Source organism: Artemia sp. Qi Xiang Cuo, chromosome 10, assembly GCF_049724085.1.
Source record: "Artemia sp. Qi Xiang Cuo chromosome 10, ASM4972408v1, whole genome shotgun sequence".
Taxonomy (NCBI): domain Eukaryota; kingdom Metazoa; phylum Arthropoda; class Branchiopoda; order Anostraca; family Artemiidae; genus Artemia; species Artemia sp. Qi Xiang Cuo.
In genome coordinates, this window is record NC_142803.1 from 3,595,522 (window position 1) to 3,614,856 (window position 19,335).

Consider the following 19,335-nt stretch of genomic DNA (forward strand, 5'->3'; position numbering starts at 1 on the left):
TGAGCTAGGGTCGAAAATCACAAACATCATAAATTTACCAAGAACAGTGAAATGAAATCAGGTTTTTTTTATTTATTAAGTGGAATCTGACTTAACCATGTAAATCTTAAAAAAAAATTGGAATAATCGGGAATCCCATCTTCAATGAAAAAAGAAAAAACTCCATTGGCAGTCGCAATGTTTTGAAGTAACAGACCCAAAATTTAAAAATAGAAACATTAGGGGAAAATAAGCTAAAAATCAACTAAATGCATATGACACTAAAGAGCTTAAAAAATTGAAGCTTTTCGTTGGGAATCGATATATCGATAATGTTTCAAGTTTACGAACAAATTTAGCTAATGATTCGGACGACTCAAGAACGGAATGTCGATATCAATAGATGTATCAAAAGAATCGGCATAATATGCTGATCAATTTAGAAAAATTTTTCTATAAAATCTATTTTTCAAAGCAAATTAAAGAACACTATTAAACCAAAATTGAGCAGAAATAAATCAAATAATTTACGAATTATAAAACTACTGCAAATCACCATCGACAAATAAATGAAACCCAAAACAAGCATAAATTAAAATAAATAACCGAGTGAAACTAAAAAACGAGTTAAAATTAGCGTGGGTATGGCTTACAACCCCCATGCCTTCTCAAGGCCAGAACATAATTTAGACTTTACTGACAAAAAAATTTAAATATTTTCTCTTTTTTTAAGTTTCATTAATCCAAAATTCTGAAGAAAAGGAGCAAATATCAGCATAAATATATTAAACAGACAGTGCACATTTTTTTTTTTTTTTTTTTTTTTTTTTTTTTTTTTTTCGTAGTATCAAACGCATTGCTGATACGTCCTCTTGAAAACCTGTGTGAGGATAGTGTGTTTTGAATTAGTTCAATACAATATCTATATTGTCCAAAGTTTTTGCGTTAATACCTTAGCTATTGTAGCAGTACTAGTACCACCAGTAGTTATAGTTGTAGTAGCAGTAGAATCAATAGTAGTAGTCTTAGCTTTAGTAGCAATAGCAGTAGTAACAGTAAGAATAATAGGTACTGGTGTGTTATATGGACACTTCTAAAAAGTCAAGCTTGGTTAATACTAATGCAAGAAAATAAAACAGGATGAATATGTAATAGTTCACAAACCAATTTGGGCTATATATTTGTCCATTAGGGGGGGGGGGGGGGTAAAGCATAGCATATATTAAACACGTAACCTAACCTAACCTAGGTAACTTTTTCTCCCTTAAACCCCAAAAAATAATGGTTTAAATATTGTATATCAATGAGAAATTAAGGCTTTGCAGTCATTTATGTATAGCGGTCTCTTGAGAATAGCCAGTTTGACAGGTTTTTCGTGACTGGTTTCCTTTTACAATATATAAAAGTGTCAATATAACGCACCAGTACCGAATAATAATAGTAATAATAGTAGTTTTGGACTAGGCCTACAACTAATAATTCTACTTAATTGTGTCCTCTGGATAGTTCAAAATCCGCCATAACTTACCCTGAAAGGTCTAACTTAATAGTGTAAACCGTTATTGAGATATTGGTTTGTCACCTTTTTTTAAATTTTCATGATCATAGTTCGTTTTGATTTAGTTTAACATCCGCTTAAACATTCCTTGTAAGCTTCACTTTAATACTCTTAGCTTGTGTAGTGACAATAGTTGTGGCAGCAGTAACCACATAGCACCTTTGTTTTTCTTCAACATCCCCTTCAACACAATGAAATTTTCCTCTTATTGCTATGAACTGTTCCTGAAGCATTGCTGATACTTCCTGTTAACAACTTATGTGGGCATAGTGCTTTTCGATTTAGTTCAACATAGATTCAACGTTGCCTAAAATTTTTGTGTCAATACCCTTAGCTTTATTAGCATCGGTATTCAAAGTAGTTGCAGTAGTAGTAGTAGCAGTAGAATTAATAGTAATAGCCTTAGCTTAAGTAGCAATAATAGTAGTAGTAGTAGTAGTAGTAGTAGTAGTAGTAGGACGTATGAGCATTGCTGACACGTTCTCTTAACAACCTATGTGGGCATAGTGCTTTTAAGTTTAGTTCAATACAGCTTCAATGTTGCCCAAACTTTTTGCCCTAATACCCTTAGCCTTATAAGAAGTAGTAGTTACACCGGTAATAATAGTAGTTGCAGTAGTAGTAGTAACAGTGGTAGCCTTAGTATCAGTAGTAGTTACAGCAACAGTAATAATAGTAGTTGTAGTAGTAGTAGTAACAGTAGTAGCCATAGTAGCAGTAGTAGTTGCAGCAACAGTAATAATAGTAGTTGGAGTAGTAGTAGTAACAGTAGTAGCCTTAGTAGCAGTAGTAGTTGCAGCAACAGTAATAATAGTAGTTGGAGTAGTAGTAGTAACAGTAGTAGCCTTAGTAGCAGTAGTAGTTGGAGTAGTAGTAGTAACAGTAGTAGCCTTAGTAGCAGTAGTAGTTGCAGCAACAGTAATAATAGTAGTTGCAGTAGTAGTAGTAACAGTAGTAGCCTTAGTAGCAGTAGTAGTTACAGCAACAGTAATAATAGTAGTTGCAGTAGTAGTAGTAACAGTAATAGCCTTAGTAGCAGTAGTAGTTGCAGCAACAGTAATAATAGTAGTTGGAGTAGTAGTAGTAACAGGAGTAGCCTTAGTAGCAGTAGTAGTTGCAGCAACAGTAATAATAGTAGTTGGAGTAGTAGTAACAGTAGTAGCCTTAGTAGTAGTAGTAGTTGCAACAACAGTAATAGTAGTTGCAGTAGTAGTAGTAACAGTAGTAGCCTTAGTAGCAGTAGTGGTTGCAGCAACAGTAATAATAGTAGTTGTAGTAGTAGTAGTATCAGTAGTAGCCTTAGTAGCAGTAACAGTTGCAGCAACAGTAATAGTAGTAGTTGCAGTAGTAGTAGTAACAGTAGTAGCTTTAGTAGCAGTAGTAGTTGCAGCAACAGTAATAATAGTAGTTGTAGTAGTAGTAGTAGGACGTATCAGCATTGCTGATACCTCCTCTTAACAACCTATTTCGGCATAGTGTTTTTTGATTTAATTGAATACAGTTTTAATATTGCCCCAAGTTTTTGCCTTCTTGCCCTTAGCCTTAGTAGCAGTAGTAATAGCACCGGTAGTAATAGTAGTTGCAATAGTAGTAGTAACAGTAGAATTAATAGTAGTAGCTTTAGTAGGAGTAGTAGTTGCAGCAACAGTAATAATAGTAGTTGCAGTAGTAGTAGGAGGAGGACATATCGGCATTGCTGATACCTCTCTTAACAACCTATTTCAGCAATGTGCTTTTCGATGTAATTGAATACAGTTTCAATATTGCCCCAAAGTTTTCCCTTAATGCCCTTAGCTTTAGTAGCAGTAATAGTTGCACAAGTAGTAATAGTAGTTGCAGCAGTAGTAGTAACAGTAGACTTGATAGTAGTAGCTTTAGTATTAGTAGTAGCAGTAGTAATAATAATAACAGAAGTAGTAGTAATAGTAGTAGAAATAGAGGTAGTAGCATTTTGATTCAAATATTGTATTTTGGTTAGTTGAAAGTACTCGACAAAAAGCCCTGTAAGTTCTAACTTGACACTCAAAACTGTTCCCAACACATTGATATGCTTTTTTGACAACCTGCACACATACAGCATGTTCTGACTCAGTTTACCCTTCCTAAAAATTCCCAGTAAATTTCATCTTCATGCCCTTAGGTATAGTTGCAATAGTAGTCACAGTAGTACTATTAGTGATAATAATACTAGTAGTAGTAACAGCAATAACAATAGTGTTAGTAGCAGCAATAGTGCTGATAAGTGCTAATAACGTTCTATTCCTTACGTTTCAGATTCAAATAGTAACTTATAAATGTAAAACTGCCTCTATGATACCATGCTGACTTCTTGTTATTTTTGCTTTTCCAGATATTTCTTTTAACATGCTACAAAAAGACATAAATATGCTAAGAATTACGACTGAAATTAGTTGCATTTCACACAATGCCAGTGCTACTTCTGGGACATTTATATCTGCTTGAGCGTGTTGCAAGAAATGTCTGCTTTGAAAAGAATAAAGTGTATTTACACAAAATACGTATATTTTTCTCACAATTTAGAAATTTTGTGTGCACGTATAAGCGGTACCAATCCATTCTTTTTTTTCTATTGTTATCATTTTCATCATGCAGCACTAGGAGACCGAGCTTTGCTTGCGAAGAAAATTATAGACATAAAAACGATATTCTGTGTAACCCCCCTCTAGGAATGTATACCCGCATACCCTGATTTACGCGAAAAAAAACGTTTGTGTAATTTTTATAGAGTTCGATTTTTTTTTAAATAAAGATAAAAAGGGGAAGGTAATTCTCAAACTGTAGGAGTCAATTTTCCCTTCCAATTGGCATCCCTGGCAATTTTGAAGTAATTTAATGTTTCTGCCGCAATGATCCCAAGCATTGTTCAAATTTTCTGGGTGTTCTTTATTAAACAATGCCCAACAGATAAGTTAACAATTCTAACTTTATTTTTTGTATACTTTCAAATTTGAAGTACGGTCGCTATTTAAATATGAGGAATTATGTCACAGTATAATGTTACACAATCTGTGGTAATACTTTGACTTATCCTGTATCTTTACTTAGACGGCGTTATTGTGCTGCCTATGATTTTTTTTTCCGGCTTTATGTGGCCCGCTGATATCAATGCTATTTATTGGCGAACCGACATACAAATGAATTTATTAAAAAATCATAAATAATACTTCAATAAGTCACAAAATCCATTCAAAATTTCAAGCAAATGAATAGCGCGATAGCCAGGCCTATTAGAGTTAAATAAAAAAGTTTTTTAAGTGAATGTAAGGAGCGACATTAAAACTTAAAATGAACAGGAATTATTCCGCATATGAAATGGGCTGTCCCCTCCTAAGCGCCTCACTCTTTACGGTAAAGTATGACTCTATGTCACAACTCTACTTTTTAAAACAATAAAAACTTTAGCATAAAAGAGCGAGGCGTTGAGGAAGGGACAGCCCCTTTCATACACGGAATAACTTCTGTTCGTTTGAAGTTTTAATGTCGCTCCTTACTTTCAGTTATAGCAGCTTGTTTTTGTTTTTGTTTTTTTAATTTAATGTCTGAAAGTTTTTCAACTAATGCAGGTTCGAATTTGGCTCACCGTGCATGGAAAATTAAAACAAATTTGAAAATTTATTTCCAAATTTGGCAGATTTATTCCGTATTTGGAAATTTATTTTGGCAGATTTATTCCGTATATGAAGGGTTGTAAGTAAGTAAGTATGACGGCACTAGACCCTTAAGGTCCAAACCGGCGGTGCTGATAGTATATGAAGGGTATATGAAGGGTTGCCTATTCCTTAATACCTGGCTCTTTACGCTAAAGCTGTTAGTACTTTCAATAAGCTTCCTATTCTAAGTAAACCGCCCCCTGTTTGAGTAGACGCTCTTAAAAAATTGGGAAAACCAGTCGAACTTTTGCGTAAAGAGCACGGTATTGAGAAGGGGGCAACCCTTCATATATGGAATAATTTCTGTTTAATTTTCAGATAATGTCGGGAAAACTCATCCATGGAAATTTCATCCAACGTAAAATTCATCCCCCCCACCGTTGAATTCCTTCCAGACAGTTCCATCGTCTCTGAGAATCCCCCTCCCTGTAAAATTGCTTGTGGACGATTCAGCCTGAAAAATCCCCCTTAGCATTTTTTTTATTTGAAAAAGACTTTAATATCTAATCGGTTTCTCGATCATTCCAGAAACGCCCCCTTCCGTGGAAATTATTTCCCGGAAATTAAAATCCGCGGGAAAAAGCCCTTGGATAATTCCCCTAGAAATCTTCACATGAAAAATTTGGCAAAGAGAGTGTAAGGCAATTAAAAATAATTTCGTATAGTAATTCTATCAAATCCTCCCAGTCTAATATTTCCCCTGGAATATTCACCCCTCAGAAATTTCCTTCCCCAAGGAAGATTATCCCTATAGAAATACACCCTAAGCACAACCCTCCTCTCCCCCAAATTTTTTTGTATACTTCCCAATAGCAAATACTATACCTAAACTATGGGCAAATTTCATAACTTACAGGCCTCCCCTCACTGATTGTGGGGGGGGGGGTCATTTTACACCTAAAGATATAATTATTTTATCTTTGAATTAAACTGAACAAAAATGGTTCGCTCAAAATTTTGATCAGGTAATTTTTGGGAAAAATTGGCGTTGGAGGGGACCCAGTGGCCCTCCAATCTTTTTGGTCACTTAAAAAAGGCACTAGAACTTTTAATTTCTGTTCAAATGCACCCTGTCCCGATCTTGTAGGACCATCATTTCTATACAATCACCCCTGGGAAAAAAATAAACACGCATCCGTCTTGTGTCTTCTGGCAAAAATAGCGAAATTCCACATTTTTCCCAGATAGGAGCTTGAAACTTGTACAGTAGGGTTCTCTGGTACACTTAATCTGATGGTGGGATTTTCATTAAGATTACTTTAATTGTATGGGGTGTTTCTCCCCCTATTTCAAAAACTAGGCAAGTTTTCTCCGGTTCGTAACTTTTGATGGGTAACACTAAACTTGATGAATCTGATATATTTGGAATCAGTATAGGCTAATAAGCTGATTCTTTTGATATATCTTTTGATATTAATATTCTATTTTTTGGAGTTTCCGTTACTGTTGAGCCGAGTCGCTCTTTACTTACAGTTCTTTACCACAAACTGTTTGATAGAGATTGGTTCAATTATGAGGTTGAGCATCCTGTGCTGGGCGTGCGGGTTGGCGGAAGTGGAGCGGGGATATTACTGCAGCATTAGTGGTGAATCTGACTGAAAAAAAGCCGATTGTATACGACATTCACCTTTGGCCGCCCGAAAGCTTGTTTACTTTTGAAACAAGCTTGTTTATCGAAAGCTTGTTAAAGTCTTGTTTATGCTATGCTACTGTCGTCGGCAGCGGTTTTAGCCAACAATTTTAGCCAATTTTAGCCAACAATGCTGACAATTTTAGCCAAGCACCAGCATGAAACTTGCCCTCAATATTCTCTAAAATTTTACCTTCATACTCTTAGCCTTAATAGTAAAAGTATTGCGTGCATTTGGGGGAGCATAGAACGTGGGGGGGGGGCGGTTGTTTGCCCTCCGATCACTTTTGACTCTTAAATATGGCATTAAATCTTTGCTAGGACTAGCGAAGTTCACTAGAGCTAGAAAATGGCATTGTATAAGAAAGATGATAAAGAGTGAATTTGCTAACTATATAGATAATAGCCTGGTCTGTGTAGATAGCAAATTACTTCGTAATTATGATACTTTTTATACTGAGAGGTGCTGTTGACAAAGTTTTGAGCGAAAATCAGTGCAGTCTTAGGAATGGTGGAGGATGTGTGGACCAAAATAGACTCTTAGGTTAATAATTGACAAGTGCCTGAGTTATCAATTCACGTTTAGACCTCAGTTTTATAGATTAAAATTAAAAAAAAACAAGTTTTTTTTTAACTGAAAGTAAGGAGCGACATTAAAACTTAAAAAGAACAGAAATTATACCGTATATGAAAGGGGCTGTCCCCTCCTCAACGCCTCGCTCTTTACGCTAAAGCTTGACTCTGTCTTACAACTTTATTTTTTAAAACAATAAAAAACTTTAGGGTAAAGAGCAATGCGTCGAGGAGGGGACAGCCTCTGTCATATACGGAATAATTTATGTTTGTTTTAAGTTTTAATGTCGCTCCTTTCTTTCAGTTACAAAAACTTGTTGTTTTTTTTTTAATTTAATTTCTGATGTTTTTTAGTTAATGCAGCTTTTATTTTGGCTCACCGTCATTGAATAAGTAAAAAAAATTGCATATTAATTTTCTTTTATTTTGCTAAATGGCTTTCCAATAAACCAAAACCAATACTATCATAGGCAGCGCATTAGCGCTGCTTAAGTGAAGAACGATATAGGCAGAATGTGTTGTTTTTTTTTGTTTTTTCTCCATACCCGAGCACTTCATATCGAAGGAATTGTCGCAGAAACATCGGAAAGGTCCCTTTAGATTGAAAGTTGGAGTGGGTATTGCCCTTTTTAATAGTCGAAAGGGTTTGTGCCCCCCCCCCACGCCCATCGTTCTCCCAAACACATCCAATCAAAATTTTGAGATTTGCCATTTTGTTCAACGTAGTTGATTTCCTGATAGAAAATATATTTTTGGGGAGGACACTCCCCCACAACCCTCAGGGCAAGGGTTTTAAGCTATGCCCTGAGGGCATATAAGATCAATGTTGACACAATGAACAGTTTTTTTTTTTTCTTTAAAGCAGGGCACTTCTTATAGAAGAGGTCGTTGTAGAGACTTCAAAAGGGGTTCATTCGATTGGAAATCGAGGGTTCTAGTGCCGTTTTTAATAGTCGAAAGTGTTTGGAGGGCAACTAGCCTCCCCCCCCCCCCCCCATCACGCCAATCATTCCCCCAAACACATCCAGTCGAAATTTTGAGATAGCCTTTTTGTTCAACGTAGTTGATTTCCAGATAGAAAATGTGTTTTTTGAGGAGGACACTTCCCCACAACCCTCAGGGCAAGGGTTTTAAGTTATGCCCTGGGGGCATATAAGGTTTTTATAGAAGGTGTTGTCGTAGAAACTTCAAAACAGGCTCATTCGATTGGAAATTCAAAGGGTTAGTGCCCTTTTTAATAGTCGAAAGTGATTGGAGGGCAACTAGCCCCCCCCCCACGTCCATCATTCCCCCAAACACATCCAATCAAAATTTTGAGATAGCCATTTTGTTCAGCGTAGTAGATTTCCATACAGAAAATATGTTTTTGAGGAGGAAACTCCCCCACAACCCTCGGGGCATGGGTTGTAAGTTATGCCCTTGGGGCATATAAGGTTTTTATAGAAGGGGGTGTCGTAGAAACTGCAAAACAGGCTCATTCGATTGGAAATTCAAAGGGCTAGTGCACTTTTTAATAGTTAAAAGTGATCGGAGGGCAACTAGCCCCCCCCCCACGCCCATCATTCCCCCAAACACATCCAGTCGAAATTTTGAGATAGCCATTTTGTTCAGCGTAGTTGATTTCAAGAGAGAAAATGTGTTTTTGAGGAGGAGACTCCCCCAAAACCCTCAGAGCAAGGGTTTTAAGTTATGCCATGGGGGCATATAAGGGTTTTATAGGAGGCGTTGTCGTAGAAACTTCAAAAAAGCCTCATTCGATTGGTGATTCAAAGGGCTAGTGCCCTTTTTAATAGTCAAAAGTGATTGGAGGGCAACTAGTCCCCCCCCAACAGCCATCATTTCCCCAAACACATCCAATAAAAATTTTAAGATAGCCATTTTGTTCAGAGTAGTTGATTTCCATATAAAAAATATGTTTTTGAGGAGGAAACTCCCCCACAACCCTCAGGGCATGGTTTTTAAGTTATGCCCTGGGGGCATATAAGGTTTTTATAGAAGGCGTTGTCGTAGAAACTCCAAAACAGGCTCATTCGATTGGAAATTCAAAGGGCTAGTGCGCTTTTTAATAGTTAAAAGTGATCGGAGGGCAACTAGCCCCCCCCCACGCCCATCATTCCCCCAAACACATCCAACCAAAATTTTGACATAGCCATTTTGTTCAGCGTAGTTGATTTCAAGAGAGAAAATGTGTTTTTGAGGAGGACACTCCCCCATAACCCTCAGAGCCAGGGTTTTAAGTTATGCCCTGGGGGCATATAAGGTTTTTATAGGAGGCGTTGTCGTAGAAGCTTCAAAACAGGCCTCATTCGATTGGAAATTCAAAGGGCTACTGCTCTTTTTAATAATCTAAAGTGATTGGAGGGCAACTAGTCCCCCCCCCCCACGCTCATCTTTCCCCCAAACACATCCAATCAAAATTGTGAGATGGCCATTTTGTTCAGCGTAGTTGTTTTCCAGATAGAAAATATAGGTTTTGAGGAGGACGCTCCCCCACAACCCTCAGGGCAAGTGTTATAAGTTATGCCCTGGGGGCATATAAGGCTTTTATAGAAGGCGTTGTCGTAGAAACTTCAAAACTGGGTCATTCAATTGGAAATTCAAAGGGCTAGTGCCCTTTTTAATAGTCAAAAGTGATTGGAGGGTAACTAGACCCCCCCCCCACGTCAATCATTAACCCAAACACATCCAATCGAAATTGTAAGAGAGCCATTTTGTTCAGCGTAGTGGATTTCCAGATAGAAAATTTGTTTTTGAGGAGGATACTCCCCCACAACCCTCAGGGTAAGTGTTTTTAAGCTATGCCCTGGGGGCATATAAGGTTTTTATAGAAGGCGTTGTCGTAGAAACTTCAAAACAGGCTCATTCAATTTGGAATTCAAAGGGCTAGTGCCCTTTCTAATAGTCGAAATGATTGGAGGTCAACTACCCCCCCCCCTCCGCACGGCCATCATTCCCCCAAATACATCCAATCAAAATTTTGAGATAGCCATTTTGCTTAGCGTAGTTGATTTTCAGATAGAAAATATGTTTTTGAGGAGGACACTCCCCAACAACACTCAGGGCAAAGGTAATAAGTTTTGCCCTGGGGGCATATAAGGTTTTTATTGAAGGCGTTGTCGTAGAAACTTCAAAACAGGCTCATTCGATTGGAAATTCAAAGGGCTAGTGCGCTTTTTAATAGTTAAAAGTGATCGGAGGAAAACTAGCCCCCCCCCCCCACGCCCATCATTCCCCCAAACACATCCAACCAAAATTTTGAGATAGTCATTTTGTTCAGCGTAGTTGATTTCAAGAGAGAAAATGTGTTTCTGAGGAGGAGACTCCCCCAAAACCCTCAGAGCAAGGGTTTTAAGTTATGCCATGGGGGCATATAAGGGTTTTATAGGAAGGCGTTGTCGTAGAAACTTCAAAAAAGCCTCATTCGATTGGAAATTCAAAGGGCTAGTACCCTTTTTCATAGTCTAAAGTGATTGGAGGGCAAATAGTCCCCCCCCACGCTCATCTTTCCCCCAAACACTTCCAGTCAAAATTGTGAGATGGCCATTTTGTTCAACGTATTTGATTTCCAGATAGAAATTAGGTTTTGAGGAGGACGCTCCCCCAAAACCCTCAGGGTAAGGGTTTTAAGTTATGCCCTGGGGGCATATAAGGCTTTTATAGAAGGCGTTGTCGTAGAACCTTCAAAACGGGCTCATACGATTGGAAATTCAAAGGGCTAGTGCCCTTTTTAATAGTTGAAAGTGATTGGAGGGCAACTAGCCCCCCCTCGTCCATCATTCACCCAAACACATCCAATCAAAATTTTGAGATAGGCATTTTGTCTAGCGTAGGCTAGTTGATTTCCAGATAGAAAATATCTTTTTGAGGAGGACACTCCCCCATAACCCTCGGGGCCAGGGTTTTAAGTTATGCCCTGGGGGCATATAAGGTTTTTATAGAAGGCGTTGTCGTAGAAGCTTCAAAACAGGCTCATTCGATTGGAAATTCAAAGGGCTACTGCTCTTTTTAATAATCAAAAGTGATTGGAGGGCAACTAGCCCCCCCCCCACGCCCAGCATTCCTCCAAACAAAACCAATCAAAATTTTGAGATGGCCTGTTCGTTCAGCGGAGTTGATTTCCACATAGATAATATAATTTTGAGGAGGACACACCCCCACCACCCTCAGGGCCAGTGTTTTAAGTTCTGCCCCGGGGCCATATAAGGTTTTTATAGAAGGCGTTGTCGTAGAAACTTCAAAACAGGGTCATTCGATTGGAAATTCAAAGGGCTAGTGCCCTTTTTAATAGTCAAAAGTGATTGGAGGGTAACTAGACCCCCCCCACACGTCAATCATTAACCCAAACACATCCAATCGAAATTGTAAGAGAGCCATTTTGTTCAGCGTAGTGGATTTCCAGATAGAAAATGTGTTTTTGAGGAGGATACTCCCCCACAACCCTCAGGGTAAGTGTTTTTAAGCTATGCCCTGGGGGCATATAAGGTTTTTATAGAAGGCGTTGTCGTAGAAACTTCAAAACAGGCTCATTCAATTGGAAATTCAAAGGGCTAGTGCCCTTTCTAATAGTCGAAATGATTGGAGGGCAACTACCCCCCCCCGCCCCACGGCCATCATTCCCCCAAATACATCCAATCAAAATTTTGAGATAGCCATTTTGCTTAGCGTAGTTGATTTTCAGATAGAAAATATGTTTTTGAGGAGGACACTCCCCATCAACCCTCAGGGCAAAGGTAATAAGTTATGCCCTGGGGGCATATAAGGTTTTTATAGAAGGCGTTGTCGTAGAAACTTTAAAACAGGCTCATTCGATTTGGAATTCAAAGGGCTAGTGCTCTTTTTAATAGTCGAAAGTGATTGGAGGGCAACTAGCCCCCACGCCCATCATTCCCCCCAACACATCCGATCAGAATTTTGAAATAGCCATTTTATTCAGCGTAGGCTAGTTGAAAGCCAGATAGAAAATATGATTTTTAGAAGGACACTCCCCCATAACCCTTAGGTCAAGGGTTTTAGGTTATGTCCTGGGGGCATATAAGGTTTTTATAAGAAGGCGTTGTCGTAGAAACTTCGAAACAGGCTCATTCGATTGGAAATTCAAAGGGCTAGTTTCTTTCTTAATAATCGAAATTGATTGGAGGAGAGCTAGCCCCTCCCCCACGCCCATTATTCCTCCAAGCACATCCAATCAAAATTTTGAGATAGCTATTTTGTTGAACTTAGTTGATTTCGACATAGAAGATATGTTTTTGAGGAGGACACTCCCCAACAACCCTCAGGACAATGGTTTTAAGTTATATCCTGGGGCATATAAAGTTTTTATAGAAGGTGTTGTCATAGAAACTTCAAAAGGGGCTCATTTGCTTGAAAATTCAAAGGGCTAGTGCCCTTTTTAATAGTTGAAAGTGATTGGAGGGCAACTATCCCCCCCACGCCCATCATTCCCCCAAACACATCCAATCAAAATTTTGAGATAGGCATTTTGTTTAGCGTAGGCTAGTTGATTTCCAGATACAAAATAGGTTTTTGAGAAGGACACTCCCTCACAACCCTCAGGGCAAGGGTTTTAAGTTATGCCCTGGGGGCATGTAAGGTTTATATAGAAGGCGTTGTCGTAGAAACTTCAAAAAAGGCTAATTCGATTGGAAATTCAAAGGGCTAGTGCCCTTTTTAATAATTGAAAGTGATTGGAAGGCAACTAGCCCCCCCCCCCCACGCCCATGTTTCCCCCAAACACATCTAATCAAAATTTTGAGATAACCATTTTGGTCAGCGTAGTTGATTTCCGGAGAGAAAATATATTTTTGAGGAGGACACTCCCCCACGAACCTCAGGGCAAAGGTTTTAAGTTATGCCCAGGGGACATATAATGTTATTATAGAAGGCGTTGTTGTAGAAACTTCAAATACAGCTCATTCCATTGGCAATTGAAAGGGCTAGTACCCTTTTTAATAGTCGAAAGTGATTGGAAGGCAACTAGCCCCCCCACGCCCATAATTCCCCCAAACACATCCAAGAAAAATTTTGAGATAGCCATTTTGTGCAGCGTAGTTGATTTACAGATAGAAAATATGTTTTGAGGAGGATACTCCGCCAGAGCCCTCAAGGCAAGGGTTTTAAGTTATGCCCTGGGGGCATATAACGTTTTATAGAAGGCGTTGTCGTAGAAACTTCAGAAAAGGGCTCATTCGATTTGAAATTCAAAGGGCTAATGCCCTTTTAATAGTCGAAAGTAATAAGTTATATTTTTGGTTGTTTATGTTGTTTAGACCAGGGCACTTCGTATCGAAGGAGTTGTTGTGGGAACTTCCAAAGGGGTTAATTCGATTGAAAATAGAAAGGGCTAGAATAGTTGGGCGGAAAACCCCTTTGCCTTCCCAAGGCTAGAACAAAATTTACACTTTACAGAAAAAATACAAATGAATGTGCATTGTCAGTCTAATATACATATATTGGTATGGAATAATCAAAATACTAATATTGTTTGATTTATTGAAGTTATAAAATCAAAACATTTATATTTTTTTCATTAAAGTGCAAATTATGTTCTGGCCTTGGGAAGGCATAGGGGTTTTGCGCCCAACTTATGTTAATTTCTGCTCGTTTTGAGTTTGACTCGGTTACTTATTGTAAATTCTGTTCGTTTTGGGTCTCATTTATTTATCGATGCTGATTTGTGGTAGTTTCGAGCTTGGTAGATTATTTGATTTTATTTTTGCTCATTTTTGTTTAATTGAGTTCTTTACTTTTCTTTGAAAAACGTATTTTGTGGAAAAAGTTTTTTTTAATTAATATGTAAACAATGGGCAAAGTTCATATCTTACAGCCCTTCCCCTGGGAACTGTGGGGGATTAAGTCATCCTAAAATGCTGAACAAAATGGCTATCTCAAAATGTTAATTGGGTGACTTCGGGAAACAAATGAGCGTGGGAGGGGGCCAAGTTGCCCTCCAATTTTTTTTGGTCACTTAAAAAGGGCACTAGAACTCTTAATATCCGTTCGAATGAGCCCTCTTACGATATTCTAGGACTACTGGATCGATACGATCACCCCTGGGAAAAAAAAATAAATAAACACGCATCCGTCATCTTTCTTGTGACAAAAAATACAAAATTCCATGTTTTTCCAGATAAGAGATTGAAACTTCTACAGTAGGGTTCTCTGATATGCTAAATCTGATGGTGTGATTTTCATTAAAGTTCTATGACTTTTGGGGGTTGTTTCCCCCTTTTTTCGAAAATAAGGCAAATTTTCGCACTTTTATATTTTTGCACTTAAGGGGTAGGGGCAAAAGTATTTGGACAGTGTGAAGTCAGAAAAGAGTTCTTTCTTTATGCTATGCAGAATAATTGTACCTAGTACATTTTGCATGCAGATCAGCTAAACTTTACCCCCCTCCCCTCTTAATGTGCAAATCTATACCCCCAAATTTGTCTCTAAAGTAACGAAGAAACAAACGAAAATCCGGTTTGTTCTCATGTCGTGCTGATTCGTGATACATCATAAATGAGACTTACCAATGACAACATTAGCGCCACCATTATTTGGGTAGCCGCTACAAAATTTCAAAGTTTGGAAAGATTCATCGTTTTTCATTGAGAGAAATGCTCAAATAGGAAAATAGAATTGTTAGGTCTGAAGGTTTCCTTATTTTCCACGGGATGGGAAGAGTTGTCGTAATTTCTCTCGTCGATCGTGCCTTAAACATTTGTTCTGATTCCCACATCACAACAGAACTAAACTTTATCAGGGACATACTTTTTAGAAATGGGTATCCTATTTTATTTATTAATAGTGTAATTAACTGTAGACTGAAAAGACACTCCCCTAAAATCAGTGATAGTTTACCATGCGAGATTTCCGACCAACCTTCAGGCATACTTTACCGCCCTTACAACACAAAAACCACTATAAACCTTAAAAAGGTTTGCACACAAAATAATCTGTATGTAGTATTTACCAATAAATTCAAAATCATAAATCTCCTAAATTCTGGTAAGGATAAAACCCCAGTTACTCGCCAAAGAGGGGTCTATCAAATACCATGCGATTGTAGCAAATACTATGTAGGTAGAACCCGCCAGAATTCAGAGAAACGCATGCAACAACATAAAGATGATATTGTCAAAGCTCTAAATTCTATAATTTCTACTGTTTCATTTAATTCTGCTCTAGGCAAACATGTATTCGAAAATCCTAGCCACAGTATACATTTTGATGAATCTGCCCTTATTAGCAATTAAATAAAAAAACAAGTTTTTTTTAACTGAAAGTTAGGAACGACTTTAAAATTTAAAACGAACAGAAATTATTCCTTGTATTAAAGGGGTTATCCCCTCCTCAACGCGTCGCTCTTTACGCTAAAGTTTTTATTGTTTAAAAAAATAGAGTTGTGACAAAGTCAAACTTTAGCGTAAAGCGCGAGGCATTGAGGAGGGGACATCCCCTTTCATATACGGAATAATTTCTGTTCGTTTTAAGTTTTAACGTCGCTCCTTATTTTCAGTTAAAAAAACTTGTTTTTTTATTTAAATTTGTAACGTTGTGTAATCAACGAAGGTTTGGATTTTGGCTCAACATACACGAATAATTAAAACAAAAGTTGCATATTTATCTTACTTTTATTTGGTTAAATGGCTTTCTCGAAACTTGCTAAATTTTATTTACGAATGTTTTTATTAGTAATAAATATACGTAATGTACGAATTAACTCACGTAACGAACTTCTATATTCATAGATTTTTAATACGTATATTAGGGGGTTCGCCCCCTAGTAAATACCTTGCTCTTCAAGCTAAAGTTCAAATTTTGTTCCAATTCTTTAAAAATGACCCCTTAATCACAAAGACCGTTACTTAGAATAAATAGCTCTTATGAAAGTACTTAAAAATCTTTGGCTTAAAGAGCGAGGTATTGACTAGGGGGTGAACCCAATCATATACATAATATTTTCTGTTCGTTTTAAGTTTTGATTTTGCTCCTTACTTTCAGTTGAAAAACTTGTTTTTTTCATTTAATTTCTGATCTCTTTCTTTAATAATGCTGGTAAATCCTTCACCCTCTTCCTATCAATGTCCCTTCCCACATGAACACTTCCTTCATGGAAAAATCCTGCCATATAACCCCCGACCCCCCCCCCCACCTACCAGAAAAAATCCCCCCTGAAAGCGTCTGTATACTTCCCAATAACGAATGCTATATGTAAACATTGGGTAAAGTTCAAAACTTTCAGCCCTCCCCCCGCGGACTTTGGAGGATTAAGTCATGCGAAAGGACAGTTATCATATTTTCGACAATGTTGAACAAAATGGATATATCGACGTTTTGATCGGGTGACTTTGGGAACAAATGCGCGTTGGAGGGGGCCTAGTTGCCCTCCATTTTTTTTGTCACTTAAAAAGAGCACCAGAACTTTTAATTGCTGTTCCGATGAGCCCTTCCGTAATATCCTAGGACCACTGGGTCGATACGATCACCCCTGGAAAAAATAAAACAAATAAACACGCATCCGCTATCTTTCTTTTCGCAAAAAAATGCAAAATTCCACAATTTTGTAAATAGGTGCTTGAAACCTCTACAGTATGGTTCTCTGATACGCTGAATATGATGGTGTGATTTTCATTAAGGTTCTATTACTTTTAGAGGGTCTTTTCTCCTTTTTTCTAAAATCAGCCAAATTTTCTCAGGGGCTTATCTTTTGATGGGTAAAACTAAACTTGATGAAACTTATATATGAAATCAGCATTTAAATCTGATTCTTTTGATGTATCTATTGGTTATCAAAATTCTGTTTTTTAGAGTTTTGGTTATCATTGAGCCGGGTCGCTCCTTACTTACAGTTCGTTACCACGAACTGTTTGATGACCTAGGCATAAAACAGGTAGTTTGAGAAGCAATTGAAATCAAACTCAAGATTAATACTGATATTTCCTTAAATAGGGACTTGCGGAATATACACTAAATGCTCTATGCACAAATTTAATTAAAAATGATATTACAAAACAGTTCAAAAAAACAATAGACATTATCACAGAACCGGTCACAAAAAGACCTTTGAGGTTAGCTGCCAAAAAGGCTGGATTAGCAATAAGAACGTGTTTTTAAATTATTTTTCTTTCATCTCATTAAATCGCCTTGTTTTAACTTGCTTTTTATCAGTCCTGGTTGAACTGCGCTGAAGTAAGGGTACTGGGACTGCTTTGAAATTTTTTTATTTTTGAATGTGTTGGTGGCATGTTGTTTTGAGTCTTTTCTTTTATATATTTTTGTCTTGCTGAGGACGGACATAGGGCCAAAATATTCATTCAAATTATCTTTACTGTCTCACAAAAAGATTTCCCTATTGTTTTTCGTGCTTTTGTTGTTGTTGGGGGGGGGGGTATTTTCCTCGGGGATTGTATTCGGGGGGGGGGCGGAGGGTAAGTGCCGGCCACCTTGAAAATCAATGTTAAGAAGACTAAATCGCTAAGGTTAGGAATAAGTGAAGATGGAAAAGGTTATGTTGGGTAACGAAAAGATAGATCAAGTGGACAGCTTCACGTACATCGGTAGTATTATTAGTAAACAAGGTAGACGCTGTGAGTATGTTAAAAACAGAATAGCCAAGGCTCACGTTTTTTTTCATAGTCGATAAAAGATTGGAAGATAGGGAGATAAATCTGCGAACCAAGATTAGAGAAATGGAAGCTACAGTTATGGCAGTGGTCAAATGTGCTTCTGAAGCATGTGCGCTCCGACAAACGGACGAAGATTTGCTAGATGTTTACCAGAGAAATTGCCTACGGATCGTTTTGGGTGCCCGACTGACTGGCCGTATTTCAACAGTAGACTGTACGAATAGTGGGGTTAAATACCATTTTCTAGGGCTATCATGGGCAGTGCAATAGCGCTGCCTAAGTAAAGGACGATGTTGGTACAATGTATTATTTTTTTTTTCTTCGTCTTAGACCAGGGCACTTCGTATCGAAGGAGTTTTCGTAGAAACTTCGAAAAGGGTTCTTTCGATTGTAAATTGGAGTGGTTAGTGCCCTTTTTAATAGTCGAAAGTGATTGGAAGGCAACTAACACCCCTTCCACGCCCGTTATTTCCCCAAACACATCCAATCAAAATTTTGAGATAGCCATTTTGTTCAGCGTAGTTGATTTCCAGATATTAATTATGTTATTGAGGAGGACACTCCCTCACAGCCCTCAGGGCAAGGGTTGAAGTTATGCCCTGGGGGCATATAAGGTTTTTATTGAAAGCGTAGTCGTAGAAACTTCAAAAAAGGCTCGTTCGATTGGAAATTCAAAGGGCTAGTGCCATTTCTAATAGTCGAACGTGATTGGAGGGCAACTAACCCTCTCTCACGCCCACCTTTTCCCCAAACACATCCAATCAAATTTTGAGATAGCCATTTTGTTCAACGTAGTTAAAAGTTCTGGAAATTAGGTCTCGAGGTTGACAACCCCCCCCCCACAGCCCTCGTGGCAGGGGTTATAAGTTATGCCCTGGGTGCATATAAGGTTTTTTTTATAAAAAAACGCCGTCGTTGAAACTTCAAAAAGGGCTCACTTGATTGGAAATTGAAATGGCTAGTGCCCTTTTTATCCAAACACATCCAATTAAAATTTTGAGATAGCCATTTTGTTCAACGTAGTTAAAAGTTTTAGAAATGAAGTCTTTGAAGATGATAACCCCCTCAGAGCTCTCGGGGCAAGGGTTGTAAGTTATGCCCTGGGGGCATATAAGGTTTTATTGAAAGCGTTGTCATTGAAACTTCAAAAAGGGCTCGTTCGATTGGAAATCCAAAGGGCTGGTGTCCTTTTGAATGGTCAAAAGTGATTGGAAGGCAACCTACCCTCTCTCAACGCCCACCTTTTCCCCAAACACATCCAATCAAAGTTTAGAGATAGCCATTTTGTTCAACGTTGTTAAAAGTTTTAGA

The 19,335-nt window shown here is 38.0% G+C and overlaps 2 protein-coding genes across 2 annotated transcripts in view; one reads left to right on the forward strand and one right to left on the reverse strand.

Annotated features, from left to right (window-relative positions):
- Positions 1–19,335, reverse strand: part of LOC148947365 (uncharacterized) — a 511,279-nt gene that overhangs the window by 396,135 nt on the left and 95,809 nt on the right. The gene's annotated exons all lie outside the window — the stretch shown is intronic.
- The window catches only part of LOC148947370 (uncharacterized), an 80,254-nt gene that overhangs the window by 45,933 nt on the left and 14,986 nt on the right, over positions 1–19,335 (forward strand). The gene's annotated exons all lie outside the window — the stretch shown is intronic.